This window comes from Capra hircus, chromosome 20 (genome assembly GCF_001704415.2).
Source record: "Capra hircus breed San Clemente chromosome 20, ASM170441v1, whole genome shotgun sequence".
Lineage (NCBI taxonomy): Eukaryota > Metazoa > Chordata > Mammalia > Artiodactyla > Bovidae > Capra > Capra hircus.
Genome location: NC_030827.1, coordinates 5,007,556 through 5,013,199, shown reverse-complemented (window position 1 = coordinate 5,013,199; position 5,644 = coordinate 5,007,556).

Below are 5,644 nucleotides of genomic sequence, written 5' to 3'. Positions count from 1 at the left end.
TCTGGTCCATCTCTGAACCAAACTGGCATCTTCTTATGACTGCTGAGGACGCTGCTCTTCCCTCAGCCCTACATCTGAAACCAAACCCCCAGCCCTGGCCTCTGCCCACCCTCATCCACCCCTATCCAAGGCATAGGCCGGGCTTCCAACCCTGCAGTTCCTACAAGTTCTCACTTGAAGGCAATATTGAGCTTCGAATTTCAACCTGTCCAGGCGCACTCATCCTCCTCAATTCTCCAGCCTCCAGACCAGTAGAACTAGGCTGCTCATAACACAGAGCAAAAGACACACTGCTTCCTGTCACCTAAATGTAGCACTGGCTGAAAAATGTAAAAGGGTTTCAGCAGATAAGGAGCAAAAATGAGATGAACAGGGGGGACCTATGTATGCCTTTGCAGACTCATCTACGTCCATGGATGGAGGAGCCTGACGGGCTATGGTCCATGGGGTCACAAAGAGTCGGACATGACTGAGCAACTAACACGCTTTCACTTTCTACGAGTGATAAAAAATTGCAAGCAATGTAAATGACTGATAACTAAGTAAATTATAACATGGCCACTTGAATAAGCATTTAAAATTCTGATGATGAAGATAATGCAGCAACTTTGGACAATTCCCTAAGTGAAGAGAAGAATGCAAGTTTTTTGTATATTTTTACTGCAGCCATCTAAAAATTAGATTTGCTTGTAGAAGAAAAAAAAAAACGAGAATAAATGAAAAATTAAACAGCAGAGGCGAGAGGACTGGGGGTTTCAGATAGTCTGCTGTGCAGCCGTGCTGTTTATTCCTTCTTTTTAATATTCAGGACTATTTCATGGGTGTTGGCGGAGCTTAATGTAACAGAAAACACACACTGTAATAACACAATCCACACGCTTCTGCCCACTGAAGTCACAGATTATTCACAGCACAGACCCATCTGTGCGTGGATACAAATATTCTCTAGAGAGTTGCTGAGACACTGTTCCACTGGAGACAGGAGACAAGCACCGTTCTAGGCTTCATTAAAACACAGTGGAAAATAAGAATATGTGCGTTTATTAGGTTATCTCTCTTTACTATAGAAAAGCAGGATGTCAAAGTGAGGGAAAGAGAATGGAAAGAGATACTATTCCATAATAATAATCCCTAATTTGGGCAGACCTGGTTTGTCTCAGTAATGACGTGCCATTTATCAAGCATCCCCTTGCATTAGGAGCCAAGCCACGGCACTTCATGTATATTACCCCACGTGATACATACACTCAACCATTTCATGAGATGGTAGAATTTGGTTTCCGCCTTTTATAGTTGAAAAAACGGAGGCTGCGAGAGGTCCTTTGCCCAAAGTTGCGTTGCTTGTTTGTGACTGGGCCAGAATTGAACCCAGGTTGGTCCCCCTTTCTGAAACCTGTGCTTCGCACACAAGGAGTTGGAGCTCCCCGGAGAGGCAGATAGAGGAACCCCAGGGGAGGGGGGCCCAGCAGGCAGGCCCTGGGCGTGGCTTTGAGCACTAAGCAAGGAGCCGAAAGTATCACCAGACACTTGTCTTCATCCTAAGGATGGCACGAATGGCACCTTCTGCTGCTGGGCGGGATTAAAGGAAAGCATTTGGGGGGCAGGAGGGCAGGGGCAGCGTCAGAAGACGTTGGCGGGGCCTGGTCTCCACCTTTGCTTGTCTCCTGTTCCAGACCTCTGGATTGCGCGCCTCTTAGCATCAACGGGTGAGAGTCCACAGCCCGCTGGCCCAAAAGCCTGGGCGCCGCCCATGCGGGCAATCTCCAGGTTCAAAGAGCTCCATTCGGGGGACTTCCCTGGTTAAGACTTCACCTTCCAAGGCAGGGGGCGGGGGTTCAATCCCTGCTTGGGAAGCTGAGATCCCACATGCCTCACAGCCGAAAAGCCAAAACATAAAGCAGATATTGTAACAAATTCAATAAAGACTTTAAAATAATCCACATCAAAAAAAAAATGAAGTTCTATTCAAACCACATATTCCCAGGACTCAGGTGAGCAGAGCCCATGAAATCAATGTTGACCAACATGCAAATGGGCTAAAAGAGATGATTTTTCATGAGACAGTTTGGGTTGGGTTGGGTTGAACTAACATCTGTATGTCCAGGGACTCACCAAGGAGGCAGTGTTAGTGTGTCCATTTCACAGATGAGAAACCTGGGACTAGAAAGAACTTTCCAAGGCCCCTTAGCTGGGAAAGTGTGACAGCCTCCAGAGTCAAGCTCACTGTAGCCCCTGCTACAATGTAATGCCTTCTGCCTGCCAGATGGCTTAGGGAGGAAAGAGGACAAAAACTTCACAGCAACTTCCCTGCACCTCAGGCTCTTCATCTGTAAAATGGGCCAATGATAATAACAATACCTACCTCAGAGTGTTGTGAGAATAAGTTCGCAGGTGTAAATCTATACATGTCCTCACTCAGCAGATAGTAGTTGTTGACTAGTATTGAGATTATAGAGTCAAGACTTGGAAGGAACAAAGTGGCCTGGTCTGACATCCTTGCAACTGCCAGTTGCTTAAACTGCAAAGACGCCATCCTTGCTGCATGAGGGGCTTGTTCTTTCAGGAAGACATTCATGATTAGAAATGTCTTCCTAATGTGTTTGGCTAATTCTGGTTCTCATGACATACGTCCGCCCCCGGGTCTATTTCTGCCCTGGAAGAGAGAGAGAATAAAGCCAGTCCCTCCCTGAGCAGTGCTTCCGAGCTGAGGAGGAGCCCCCCGCCCCTGGGGCCCCCCGGAGCCCTCCCCAGCGTGCCTGCTCCAGGGCCCCCTCCCCACTCAGCATCCTTGTCCCTGGAAGCCCAGAACAGGATATAGGCATCCAGCTGGACCCTGCCCCCTCCCTGACCCTGGGGACTATTAATGCAAAAGTGATCCCCTTCTGCCTTACACTGACAGGATGGAGGAAGAAAAGACACGGGCAGTGTAATATGGAACGTGAACAGGACGGTTGTGTCTGGGGCACTTTACAACGTGATGAATCTCAGTTCATGACACTTGCCAATTTCTCAGCTTCAGCCCCCAACCCATTCTCGCTGACTGCTACAGCTTCCTGGAGTGTGGCCTTTGTCCTGGTTTCTGTTCTAGGGGCTTTCTGGGCCGCAACCTTCCTTCTCTAGCACACCCGAGCACTGAGAATAAGCCAGGCAAACACATTTCTGTCTATAGGGCCACAGGCCATGGGGGCCAGGCCTGCCTGGAGCCCCCTCCACCAGCGTTCATCGCTGGCACCATGTCCCCCCTGCACTCAGGGGAGAACCAGGCTCTGGGCCGACTGCTCACAGAAGCAGAGCTGGCCTTTTAAGTATCTTTATCTCCCAAAGGCTGCAGGGAGCTGGGACCACTCGGGGTGCCGTCTCTACCAGAGGAAGATGTTAATGGGCAGCGGGAAGAACATAACAACACAGGGTTGTTGTCTCGTCAGGATTCTTCTGAATGTGTGGAAGTGTCCTGGAAAGTTACATCTTCATTCCGAGTCTGGGCTAAGAGCTTCTCCCTTGGTGCACTCCTCCCGCCCCGCCCCCCCCCCCGCCCCTACCCCCCCCCTCCCGCGCCTCCATCTCAGACTTACCGCCACACTGCAGTTGTCTGGTTACTGATCTAGGTCTCTCCTTATGGCATGAGTTCCTTGAGGGTAGGGATGCATGTCCCTTTGTATTTCAGTTCCCCAGTGCCCAGAGATAGAAGATGATCCTGGTGTTGGTTGAATGAATTGATATAATGGATGACTACCACTTAACCACCTGATCCACATTCTGTACTTCCTCTTTTATAAATATTCTATTTGGGATTTAAAATTTTTTATCTTTTATTTCAACCGTGCTGGGTCTTCATTGTGGCGTGGAAGCTCTCTAGTTGCCCCGCAGCGTGTGGGATCTTAGTTCCATGGGATTGAACCCGAATCCCCTACATTGAAAGGCAAATTCTTTACCACTGGACCACTAGGAAAGTCCCAACATGTTCTGTACTTTTGACGAAGCTACACACCCATGGGCAGACTTCCAGTTTCAAGATGGAAGAACTAAGATTTTCTTCTTAGAAATCAACCAAGGACCAAAAAAGAAACACATACAAACTCTATCTTCAATAAACCAGGAAACATCCGTAAGCCTAACTCCTATATAGAGAAGCTCAAGTACATAGAGAAATGTAAATGACCCAGCAGAGAGGAAGCAAGGCAAACTCAGGGATCTAAAGGATAGGGCTCAGGGGACCTACACTTTGCTCTACAGAACCCCAAAAGGCTCAGGAACAGCAAGCCTCAAATTCTCACATCAGATACAGGTTGAACAGGGAATGAAAATAGAAAACTTTTGGAAAAAAATCTCTTTAAAGAGACACAAAGTCCATCAACTGATGACTAGACAAATAGGATGTCCCATATCCATACAATGGAACACTGTCCAGCTTATCAGAAAATGAAGCGCTGATGCATGCTGCAAGAGAGAAGAAGCTTGGAAACATTCTGCTAACTGAAAGAAGCCAGACACAACAAGTTACACATTATGTGAGTCTATTTAGACAAAATGCCAAGAATAAGGGAGTCCGGAGAAGGCAATGGCACCCCACTCCAGTGCCTGGAAAATCCCATGGACGGAGGAGCCTGGTAGGCTGCAGTCCATGGAGTCGCGAAGAGTCGGACACGACTGAGCGACTTCCCTTTCACTTTTCACTTTCATGCATTGGAGAAGGAAATGGCAACCCACTCCAGTGTCCTTGCCTGGAGAATCCCAGGGACGGGGGAGCCTGGTGGGCTGCCATCTATGGGGTTGCACAGAGTCGGACACGACTGAAGTGACTTAGCAGCAGCAGCAGAGAGACAGAGGGTATATTGTGGTTGCCAGAGGCCGAGGAGGGTGGAGTGGAAAGCGACTCTAATGGTTACAGGACTTATCTTCGGGATAATGAAAATACCCTGGAATCAGAGAGTGGTGATGGCTGCTCAACCTTGTAAATGTACAAGCAACTGAACTGAACACTTTAAAGGGATAAATTTTGTAGCATGTGGATTATATTTCAATTTTGTTAAAAGACACAAAACCTATGATCAGCTTTTTCTGGTTTAAATATGAACTAGGAGACAAGAGTCACCAGAATCTTGAAGAACATCTTGACCATAAAAGACAAAGACAGGAATATATAAAAACACAAAAGAAATTCAGAGCAGAGAGAATGCAGGGCTCCGAAGAAAGCTTCAAATACTTGCTCCCACAGTAAAAGAGTTTTAGCCAAAGGGTTTGGATAAAATAAAAGATGGCAAAATAATCCTGTATAGTCAGTCATTTCTAGCCATCCTTTTTTAATAAAAGCCCTTGTGGCCAGAGCCACGAATTATCCACCAGTCTCTTCCCCCTTCTTTCTTTCAATCACAGAACCCCCACCCGAGTCTGGCTGCCCAGGTAAAGACCGCGTCTCCCGGCCTCTTTTGCAGCCGGGGTGACCGCTGACCCATTGCTTGCAATGACTTGGGAAGATACTATGTGCGTGACTTTCACATCACTTCCTCAAAAGAAAACTGCCTACACTCCACTCCCTCTCTTTCCCCCATCACACAAGCTGATTCAGGGTCATGATGACCAACAAGACAGAAGGAATCTGAGTCCCCAGATAATGCAGGTGAGCAGAGCTGTCTCCTTGCCCCAC